We start from the raw sequence: 12311 nt of genomic DNA, 5'->3' as shown, positions 1-12311 counted from the left end.
GTTAGCTGACAAAGACCAATGATCTTGGGGTGGAATAAATACAAAGTGAGCCATGAGCTGAAAGGGTGAAGCCAGGGGTTCCCTAATCTGAAGAGATGGGAGCCTAACAAGAGTTTGAGAATAAGGCAGCCAGCTCCCATGGGATAGAACACCCGAGTTTGACAAGCATGCAGGAAGAGAACTTCCGAAAGCTAGCGGTTTCCCTCAAACGCTCAGGTAAGTGCTTATCACTGTGTGAGAGCGATAAAAGCAGTCAAGGTGAGGAAGTAAACCCTTGAGAAGATTAGACGGCATTGTGCTGGGACCCGTGCCTGCTAGTGGAACATAATTCATGAGGCATCAGTTAGAGTACTAAGAAGGAGTTTGTGTCTAGCTTTAGGGGAGTCACCCCTCGACTAACCACAGCTTGCTTCCAGCCTAAGAAAGATTAAAAGCAAGAATCAAAAAGATCACATTGCTTCAATGTAATTTAATTTAATTTTTCCCCATGAATACAAGGATATCTAACCAATATAGGGTAAATATAAAATGTCTGACATCTTACAATATATATTATATATGAATAATAATTATTATTATATATATTCCAGGAAAAGAACTCAGAAGATGAACTTTCATAACAGAAAGAAAACTCAGTCGAGGGGAACTGACTCAGAAATAGCAAAGGCAAGAATACTAGACAAAGACATAAATAGTTATGATTATTGTAGTATACATTTCCAAGTAGCAAAGGTTAGAGGAGAGATTGGTCATGAAGATTCCTGGTGTAGCAACAGCAGATGTAACTAGAGAGCATGTGGAACTGTGGGGAAAGGGGACTTTTCATATCCAATACGAGAAGCACCTTGGATGGAATTAGTGTTACATTGCATGTTGCAGACAAGATCTGTGAGTGACTTAGTCAACTTTCCATTCCTACAACATAATACCAGAGCCTGTGTGAGTTATAAACACTGCAAGTTTATCCGGGTCATGGTTTTAGAGGGATGGACAGAATAGAGTGGCTGCCTGTTGTGCCTCTTTCTTGGGTATTATTGTCCAATGGAGGCTGTCACGTGTTGGGAGAGGATCAGAGAAAAAGAAAGGACTCACAATCCCTTTGCTCTTCTGTAATTAGTGCTCTCCTGTCCTATACATGAAATTGGTGCCTCTTTTGGGTCTAAGTACCTCCTATGAGTCCAACCTTCTGATGCTACTATAATAGCAATGAAGGGGACATTTAGAATATAACAATGGGCTTGAAGACATGACCATAGAAAGAATCCAGAATCAAACATAAAGGACATTGAGGAAAAAGAAAGAGAAGCTAGATGAGGCGTTGTGCTCAAATCAACCCTCCCCACCTCTTCCTGGCGGAGTCTCACTCTGTAACCTAAGCTCTCATCAAACTTTTGACCAGACTCCTTCCTGTCTTAGCCTCCAACTTCTGCAGTTACAGGTATGAAGCACTACTTGAGAAGCAGGAGGATTACTTGAGCTCTTGAGTTTGGAGGCAGCCTGGCTCTTAAAAAAAATAGACGAAACAAAGCGAAAAGACATCAATAAAATGTGAGGCCAACATAAGCATTGAAACAAAAGGAAGGATTACTGAAGAGTGGACTCCAAAAACCAAGTGATTGCCTAGAGTGTAAGCCATTGGGTGAGGCGTCCACATTGAATGTGGACTGGGTTTAGTGACTCATTGTTCAAGGAAGAGAAAAGGCAGATGTGATGTGACGGCAAGTCACTGGAATGTTATGCCCCCCCACACAAGGAAAAATTTATTCCACCCAGACTTGACAGAATGTATAAACTCACAGATTCAAGAGACTGAAAGGAAGATAAGGAAAAATGGCATCAAATGGGACCGTCAGATTTCTTAAAGCTAATGGTAAGACTTTAGAAGGGAGCCGCAGGGGAAAGTTACCTCTACACAAAAGGGAAAGATCAGGATAAGCAAAGACTTCTGGACTAAGTCATGCAAGCTGAAGAAATGAAACAACATTCTTAAGCAAGAAGAGAATGAAAAAATGGCCAACACAGAAATCATGTGGTGAATTATCTTTCGAAAATCAGGAATGTGGGCCAGTAAGACACATCAGCTCTGGGGTGTGTACTACACAAGCCTGGTGCTCTGAATTCTGTCTTTGAACCCATGTAAAGGTAGAAGGAGAGTATTAACTTCAGAGGGCTGTCTCCTGACCTCCACATACACCTTAGCATGCACACACACACACACACACACACACACACGATAGATAACCAAGCAGACAGACACATCATCATCATATAATTTTACAATCAAGAGTGTGATGCTTTTTCAGGTAAAAGCTAAAATGGCTGAGCCCCATGCCTGTGCTGTAAGAGATGCTAAAGAAAGTGCTTCAAGCAGGAGAAAAGTGATGTGGGGTCGGGGGAGGCGAATTCCACAGGGATGAGAGAAACTGGGAATGCTGGCCGCAGGGATGACCATGAATACTGTTTGTTGTCTCCCTTACCATGAGTTCATGGTTCTGCTGTATTCTCTATGAGAACCAGGCTGATTCGAGTTCTCTACAATCCTCCTGCCTCAGCCTCCCATGATCTTGGACTTACAGGCCTACGATGCCATGATTAGCTACAAAGCTGTTTTATTATGATTTAAATTTCTTTAAAAAAAATAAGATGAACTAAAGCAAACGTATTAATAAAGTGTTGACAAAATGGTGGAATATTTAGTAGTAAAATGGTGAGGCAAGCAAAAGGCTCTACAGAAAACACAGATAGAAACTTGTAATCATCAGATCCCAGTATATGGAGCAGTAGAATACCACTTTAAAATGGCTGTGTAAGGTAAAAATAGTGCTGCGACCCTTTAATACAGTTTCTCATGGTATAGTGGACCCAGCCATAAAATTATTTTCATTGCTACTTCATACTGTAATTTTGCTGCTTTTGCTACTGGTATGGATCATAATGTAAATATCTGATATACATAATGCCTGATATTTGACCCCTGTGAAAAGGTCGTTTGACATTGCCCCCCAAATCGGGGTGGGGGGAGGCCACAACCTACAAGTTGAGAACCATTGATCTAACTGGTGAGCTTGACCATCTGATAGATCCACAGAAAATTGAGTCAAGAAAGTGAAGCTATTTTAAGACCTAGGAAAGCACAGGAAGCTGGATGAGAGATGTAATCCTAGTAGGAAACATGGCTGCATGCTAATTATATTCACCTAGGCATGAAAACGTGAGTAGAGATCATTTATTTAGCCAACCTTGGGTTCATTGGGGGAAAAAAGAGACAAACATAAGAATCGGATGGCAGCTTTGCAGCCAGTGGCAGAGTATGTTAGAGCTAGAATTCTGACTCCCAAGAAGTTGGAAGGAAAGCAGGGCTAAAAGTAGCGTATCAAGAAATAGCAGTGTAAGTATTCTGTGGGGCAGATGGGTGTGACTGTCTGAGAGGTAGCTGCCAGAAGTAACGACACAGGGGAGTCTCTAGGAACAGTGGTAGGAACGGGGAGTCCTAGACCATTGCTGTACTGTTTGCATTCAAAAAGCCAATGTTCTGACTTTTTAAACGATACATAAATGTACCTTAGACAAGACACAATTAAATTTAAGAAAGCTTGTAAAAAGAAAGAAACAGGGGGTTGGGGATTTAGCTCAGTGGTAGAGCGCTTGCCTAGCAAGCGCAAGGCCCTGGGTTCGGTCCCCAGCTCCGAAAAAAAAAAAAAGAAAGAAACAGAAAAAGAAAGAAAGAACCGCGAATGAATGTCCGTAACAATGACAGTGACACTGGGCTTCTTATTGCTTCCTATTTTCTCCAAGGCTATTTATCACTCTCATTTAAAAAAAAGCCAAATAAATAGATCAATAAATGCATGAACAAAACCCATTACATTTACTATTCTCAGTGAGTTAGAAGACAAGACAAATGAAGATGAGAAATGCCAGAGACGGGCTGGAGAGATGGCTCAGCCGTTAAAGGCTAGGCTCACAACCAAAAATATAAGAGAAATGCCAGAGACAGGAGCAGCTGGCAAAGTTGCTGGTCCCCAGAGTAATGTCCCCTGAGAAATGACAATGGCAACATTCCAGGACAGAAGCGTGGCTTCCTGAGAGTCCAGGACATGTTTACTGCAATAAGGGACAGCCTCTAACACATATTCCCACACATATCACCACAATGATAACACCATCACCCCCACATGTACACACACACACACACACACACACACACACACACACACACACACACACACCATCCACATTAGTAGGAGATCTCCACCTCATGTTTACTCTCTGAAAAAGTCTCCCAAGTTAGGAATAGTGGTCCAGTTCCCAGTTCCAGTTACTCGGTAGACTGAGAAAGGAGCGTTATTTGAGCCTGATTCACAAGGAGCCTGCATCAACCCATTAAGGCTCCAAGCCCAAGACAAAATAGAGTACAACCCACACACTGCCATTTGATAGACAGGTCTTTTAGATGCCTGTTCTGTCGGATAGCAGTAAGAAGGAAAGGGAGGCAGGGGATGTGGAAAATGGCTCAGCAGTTAATAACCCTGGCTGTCCATCCACAAGACCTGGGTTCACTTCCCAACACCCAGATGGTGGTTCACAACCATTTGTAACTTCACTCTCAGAAGATCTGATGCCCTCCTCTGACCCCCATGGACACCAGGCATTCAACTGGTACCCATCATACAAACAAAATACCCATCCACATAAAATGTATAATCTTTTTTAAAGGCGGGGGGTGGTAAGAACTGGAATGAGCCAATCAAATGCTATTTTAGAATATTCTAGAAATTTTATAGCAAGATACTAGAAAATGGGATCTTTGCATACATATATCATGCTATTAAGGTCCAAAAAAAGAATTTGTTTTTTCCCTCTTTTGATAGCAAAAAAATGAAGAAAGCCAAGAAATTGTGTAGGCCTAATTTGAACCCAAGATCCTCTGGTTTCTTTGTCTCCTTTTTTCCCCTCCATGCCTCCATCCCTCCATCATTATTTTCTTTCCCTCCAAAACTATTTTTACTGCATCCAGGTAAAATACTAAACTCCAGGCTTCCCAGAACTCTCACTATAAAGGATGTCTGAGCATACAGTAAATAAATGAACATAGAATCAAGAATGTTTTAGGTTCACCAAGTCAGACAATGAAGGCAATACGTGGGCAACAAAATCTTGTTGAGTCAGAAAGATGCTGAAACATAACATTTGGTAAACAGAATAGTGTATGCCAAGAGTAGGAGGGAAAGATGAAAATACATTACCCATACCCAGGCTGAGTCCCACAGACGAGAGACTCCCAACCCTGAGCCTTGTCTTACCCTCTTCTGCTTTCAGACCAGGAAAGACAGTTGTCTAACTTGCAGGCTACCAAAAAGATTTCCTAGCTGTCACACTTGGCTCTTATGATCCATCTCCCTCAGTGCTCCCGTTGTCTACTCCGGGTCAACAGTTCTCATCCTAGACATTCAACCGCACTGTCCTTCTCTCATACCAACACCTGAATTAGTGTACCCCACACCAGCTCCTTTCTGTATACTCCAGCCACACCCACCATGGAATTTTCAGCTAAGTACATAGCATTCTGGTGCTGTCAGTGGACGTTCATGGTCAGTTGGCTAGTGAGGTCTAACTCCATGGAATTAGGTCTTTCTTAGGATCTGCTTCTTTGAATGGTGTGGATGCCAAGCTCCCTTAACAGTCAATTTACTGAAGAATCTCCCTGTGATATCAGAGTATCAAAGTAGTGAACTTGACCTCCGGAAGATGAACTCTGCTTTGACAACATTCGAACTGCTAATCTCCTGGGCTATATTTGTTAGTTTTCTCATCACTGTGGCAAAAACATTCGGGAGTGGGTGGGGGAGCAACTCAAGGATTAGAAAAGCATTTGGCTTGGCTCACAGTTTGAAGCCAGAGATGTCATGGTGGTGGGAAGATGAAGCAGCAGGTCACGTTGGATCCACAGTCAGGAAGCAGAGATTCATGAATGCTGGTTCTCAGCTCACTTTCTCCCCTTTATTTAGTCTAGCCCATATTCGAGGTGAGTCTTGCCACTTCAACCCAATTTAGAAAACCCCTCATGTGCACATTTGCCTCCATAAATCCTACCGAATCCACGATCATAATTAGTGACCCCAGAGAGGAAGAACTTGGGATAACTTCTGAGTTATCCCAAACTAGAGAATGGAGGTGGGGCTTCTGCAGCCTCATATAGCCTCTGTCAGTCATGGGGACTGCCTTGTCTGGGGTGTAACCTGGAGTGTTGCACCTGCCTCCAGGCAAGAGCAGTGTCCAGGGAGGAGGCCCGCTATGGGCATGAGCTTCGTGTTGTCTGTCAGCTGGCAGCAGTGCTGGAAGCTAGAGCAATAAGATCTTTCCGGTCATCTGGGAGTTGTAGAGAGAGTATAAGGGGCAGTCACCACAGCCCCCACTTCCAGACTTGTAGAAGAGAACAATTAACTTCTTTTCCCTAGGCATGTGTGGAATCAACATCTGGATGCCTCGAGCCAGAGGCCCATTACAAGTAGCAAAAGAATTTGGACAGGATGCATTTAATCTTGAGTTAATGGTACAGTGCTCTGCCAAGAAAAACCTCTCAGCTTCAACATATTTTACTGAGAAAAACTGTTATTGTCAGGTACAGGGGAAATTCTTCCTCCCTTTGGTTGCTCTGTCAGATGACACAGTTACTGGAGGGGACCACTGACCTGGTATGTTATCTCTTTCATCTGAGAGAGTCTCTCCCCCACAGACCCATCTCCCCAAAACCTGGCCATGAGCCCTGTGTAATTCTAGCCTCTGACAGCTGCAGGAGAAGGAAGAAAGGAGATTTGCAAACAGTCATTCTTTTAGAGGCCACGTTGCTAAACACTAGATACATTGGATTTCCCTGAACCCCCACCCCCTGCCCTCTCACTACCAGGGTAGAACGTATGTGGGAAATTCAGAGGGAATGCTCCGAGCCTGGTGTTCATTCTTACCCAGCCCCAACTCTGCAGCAAGTACGATGGTTGCTGTCAATAAAACCACTTTGCAGACGTAGATGGACTACACGTAGAAGGAGGATGGATGGTAAAATTATACTAATATTCTAGAACAGGAAATGTACATTCCTTGATGAAGCAACTTAACGGAGTCAGCGGGAGAATTGAGCTCGACTTTAAAGTTCAAGGGTTTTCCATCTACCATTATGTAGTGAAGCAACAGAGCGCAGTGAGGGTACATCCAAGCAATGAGGACGCCATTTAGGGCAAGCAGGAAGGCAGCAGTGAGGGCAGGGCTGCCACAACTTGAGAGTAACCCACCAATATCTGCTCCTCAGACAGGTCCTCCACACTCAGAGGATTTGGAGGAGCCACTATCAGCAGTCCAGAGCTGGGTGGAGTTTCTCCAGGTGGGACAAGAAAGGGCTACTTTGAGTCTTTGGCTCTCTGATCTCTGTCTCCATACACTGATTGTCTCCATACAAACAGAGAAGCTTTGCAGTCCCTTCTACCAGGCTTTTGTAGGGCCAGGCTAGGACTAAGAATAGGGTAGGGTGGGGTGGGATGGGATAGGAAAAGGGATGTGTGTCTACAACCCATCTTCAGTACAGAATCTCAATAGACATAATGGGGACTGGGAATGTAGTTGATTTGGAAGAGTCCTTGCCTAGAATACACAAAGTCCTTGGTACAATCTTAGCACCCAACAAAAACAGGTATGGTGATACATACTGTTCTCTAGTGCTGGTGTGTAATCCCAGCACTAGAGAAGTAGAGGCAGGAGGATCAGAAGTTCAAGGTGATCTTTGACTATGTATTGAATTCTAAGGACAGCCAGGGTTACATGGGACACTTTCTCAAACGACACAAATCACATGATGAAGTGTGGGTGTAGACTATTATACTGCCTTTGTCTTGATTATATTCAATGTCAGGATCAAAGCTTTTGGTCCCAGTCTACAAAGCTTTTCCAGCGAGGCTCAACCATTTTTCACTCAGTGATGTTGCTTGGGTTGGGTTTTCTGGCTAAAGAAAACAGGAATCAGAAAAGCTATTTGCCTTGCTCATAGTTTCTCCCAGCACCATATCCCAGGCCTCCTTTCAAATCCACTGTTCTTTCTGCCCCACATATCTCCATGGTATCTTAGCACAGTCAGGTAGGGCAGACCTAGGACAGGTACTGTATTGAACCACAGAGAATCTAAGTTTTGAGCTGAACTGTGTTTGCATCCTGGGCCTCCCCTTGGATAAGTCTGGGTTTAATGTGCTATTTCTAGCCCCAGCCTTCTCATCTGTAAAATGGGACCTAGCACTCTTGTGTAGGAAAGATAACTTTTTTATAGTTAAAGGATATGACAGTTACAAGGAAGTGGTCACAGCAGTAAAACCCTAACTAAGACACTGTCCTTCATCCTATTCTGTTGCTTTCTCCTTTTTCTGCCTCCGTGTCCCCTCACATGCAGTGTGTCTCTTGCTTTCTGCTTCTTCTGCCAAAGTTTGGCAGGCACATCATTCACCCAGTCTCTCTTTTGTTCGGGATTTAATGAGCACCTACCATGTTCTGGGCAGTGTGCTTCGCCATCAAGTTCAGTCAAGACAAACCAGAGAAATGTGTGATTTGGTTACAATGATAACTCCAAGTCAGAGCTCTGCAGGCAAAGACCTGGAGAAGTAAGAGACTCCTTTCTTGGTCTGAACACATGGACACCAAGGGCTAAGTCCACAGGGAAGTGAAGGAGGCTGTCATGCCAAGGTAAATGGAAGTGAGGCATACAGAACTTCAAGGGTCTAAAACAGTGGCTCTCACCCCTTCCTAATGCTGTGACCTTTTAAAACAATTCCTTATGTTGTGGTGACCCTCAAATATAAAATTATTTTCATTGCTACTTTATAACTACAATTTTGCTACTGTTTTGAATCATAATATAAATATCTGTATTTTCCAATGGTCTTAAGTGACCTCTGGGTAAAGGTCATTGAACCCCCAAAAGGCTGAGAACCTCTGGTCTAGAATAACAGGTACACAAACCAGGAAGAACATATCCGGGAGCATAAAGAGGTGGTTTTGAGAGGGTGTTCGAACCCTCTCAAGTATGTAAGTTCTGCAGGCTTCCTCCCTGGCTTCTTCTCCTAACTTGTCTCCTCTAGCTGTCCTTCTGACCCTGAACTTCCCCCAATCTTACGTTCCAGTTTCATGACATCATGTAGCCTCCGAAGGACCAGGATCTCTCTTGATCAGACTACTTGTGATTTTAAGTATCCATGTTCCCCACTGCACCTAAAGTTCTTTGTATCTTGGTCATGCTTTCATTTCTCCAGGCTCTTAATAAATATTTATAAGTAAGTGGATGAGTCACCGCATCTACAGTGGAGTTGGGGAATAACACATCATTGGCATGTATGCAAAGTGCCATGTGACAAAGGAACCTAGCTGGCTTTCTCTCACTATAACAAATATCCACAAGAAATCAGCTTACTAAGGGAAGAGTTTGATTGACTAGCACTGACGCTTTGGGACACCTCATGGTTACCTCATGACTGGGAGGAAAAGAGAGAGAGAGGAGAAAAGAATAGGATCCCACAGAGGTTGTACTTCCAATAATCCAAAAACCTCACACAAGATTCTACCTCAAAGTTTCTGTAAACTCCAAGTTGCTGTCTTAGGGACCAAAGCTTCAAAGATGAGTTTGGGGGCAGTAGTTATCTGAATACACAGCAAACAATGAAGGGATACAGATAGTTTTTAGTGGGGGTGTGGGGAGAGATCAAGGAAGGAAAGATGATTCTAAATGTGGGGCAGAGGAGGGAGGACAGAGTAAGAACTCTCCCTGGCAAGGAGTAGCTGAGAAATTTGAGATGAAGTTGGGTGTTGGCAGGCTGAGGAGAGGAGGTGGGTGAGGAATCCCTGACACAGGCATCCTCACACATGGGAGCACTCTCTGGAGAAGAGTGAGTAGACCCAGAAGAATTCCGTGAAATGATAGGAAGAGCTCATGAGCTCTGGGACCAGAATCTGTGGTTGTCAATGAGAGGTAGCCATCCTTGTCTTTGGGAGTTTCTGCAAACCCTGACATCCAAGGAACCCTGGACAGAAAGGGAGGCTGAAAGATACTGGAGCTGTAACAAGCCAAAGTGGACATGTACACTTGCTACATCTGCTGCTCTGGTGCCTCTTGCTTGGCTACAAGCTGCCTTTCCAGACCGGGGTGCATACAGTGGACCATTAGGCTCTCTCAGATGCATCTGTCAGAGGCAGACTGGTTCCAAGATGGAAGTCTAACAGACTCTGACAGACATCCCCAGCACTATCCCACTCATCTTCCCATGCAAGGCAGAATCCCTTCTGGATTAGTTTTTGAGGACTATCCTGAACAATCACTACTAACTGGATGGCTCTAGTGCACATACTATATGGACAGAAATTTCTTCTCAATGTTAAAGGCCAAACGTCAAAAGAAGACATTGGTTCCCGTCGAAACCCACGGCAGAACCCACCCTGGACTTTTCTAACATTCTGGCTGGCTTCTGGAGTCATTGAGATTCTTGGACTTGTAACTGCAACATGCTCAATCTTTATTCTCAGTGTGGTGTCCCCATGTTTCTATCTTCACGTGGCATTGTCCCCATATCCCTGACTTTACATGATGATGTCCCTATGTCTTGGTCCCCACATACTATTGTCCTTATGTCTCTGTTTTTTATGGTGTCTTTTCACAAGGCTTCCAGTCAACTTGGGTTGGTTAGGAGTCCTCCTTACTCTAGCATGACCTCATTTTGCACCAGCTGTTTCCCAGGAAGGTCACATTATGGGACACTAAGGATAAAGATGTCAACATATGTTTTATGGGGAAGGCACACTTGGCCTATACACTTTCATGTTATTTCTAACAAGAAGTTCCACAGCTCCACTGGGCCCATAGCCTCTAGCAAAGATAATGTTTTCTTGGAATGCTTCTTCTCTCCAATCTCCCTCCCAGCCACCCCCTCTCTCCCACAAATATTTATCAAGGGATTAATGTATTCCAGGAAGAGTGCCAAGTCCTGGGTGCCCAACAGTAAACAAAACAGAGGAGGGGATGGTTTTCATTACATTATCTTCTCCCACAAGTCCTCTGAGGTCAACTGAGTACCCCAGCTGCATCCTGCTTATCTTCCCTTTACATGTATGAACACATGGTAGGTTACCTTAAGACTCCTGTGGATCTCCCACCTTTCATCACATGGTCCTTATATGTACTCGCTATATAGTTCTTGGATCAAACCACAGTACTTTTGAGAATGAGCACCGGTACCATTCATAACGACAAGACCCAGATATAAGCCAAGAATCTCTAAGGCCAGTGAAGCATATGGCCCACTTATGAGTCATGGGTCTGGTCCTTTCCTACCCCTCACTGCTCTTTCTGTCTGCTTTTAATCAGTACTTTCAGAGCTAAGTGCCATCTGGTCTCTTGTAATGGAGAGAAGCAAGCAGTAAAAGAGAACATTTGAACACAGTAGGCTCAAGCCACAGCAGAGACGAGAGGCAATCCAAGGACGAAGGTGATGCTGCGGAGGAGCTGGAATAGTACAGTCCTTTCAACAGAAATTTCTGCTGGCAGGGCAATTGGGAGGAAGGCAGCTCCCAGGGCTTCCTGCACACTGCTTCTGATTTGTATACTTTCTTCCTGGAGTCATGGGAGTTCTCACTGGAAACTGTGGTGATTTGGAGGTAAAATATTTCCAACAGACTCCTGTATTTGACTTCCCGGTTGATACTTACGAAGGGTATGGAACCTTTAGGAGATGGAGTCTTGTTGGAGGAAGCACGGGCCTGGAGATAGGCTTTGAGGGGTTATAGCTTTATCCTACTTCCTGTTCACTGTGTCTGCTTTCTATGTGCGGATGAAATGGTGATCAGTCAGCTTCCTGTTTCTACTCTCATGCTTTTCCTGCCTGTTGCCAGGAACTCATAAGCATCATACTTGGTGTCTCCCTGGGCCAGTAAGCCAGAATAAACCCTTCCTTCCTTTAAGAAATATTTATTTATTCTTATATGCATTGGTATTTTGTCTCAGCATGTATGTCTGTGCGAACATAACAGATCCTTTGGAACTAGAGTTACAGAAAGCTGCAAGCTGCCATGTGGGTGCTAGGAATAGAATCAGGATCTTCTGGAAGGGCAGCCTGTGCTCCTAACTGCTGAGTCATCTCTCCATTCCCCTTCTTTTCCTAAGTTGTTTTGTCAGGATATTTTACTATAGCAACAGAAAAGGAACTAATACAGATGCTAGCTCTACTTGAAGAAAGTTCTACAATATTAGTGGATGTACACATTTGTCCCAGATGCTGTAGTACTGTGTC

The sequence above is a fragment of the Rattus norvegicus genome, chromosome 6 (assembly GCF_036323735.1).
Source record: "Rattus norvegicus strain BN/NHsdMcwi chromosome 6, GRCr8, whole genome shotgun sequence".
NCBI lineage: Eukaryota > Metazoa > Chordata > Mammalia > Rodentia > Muridae > Rattus > Rattus norvegicus.
This window is presented reverse-complemented; position numbering follows the sequence as displayed.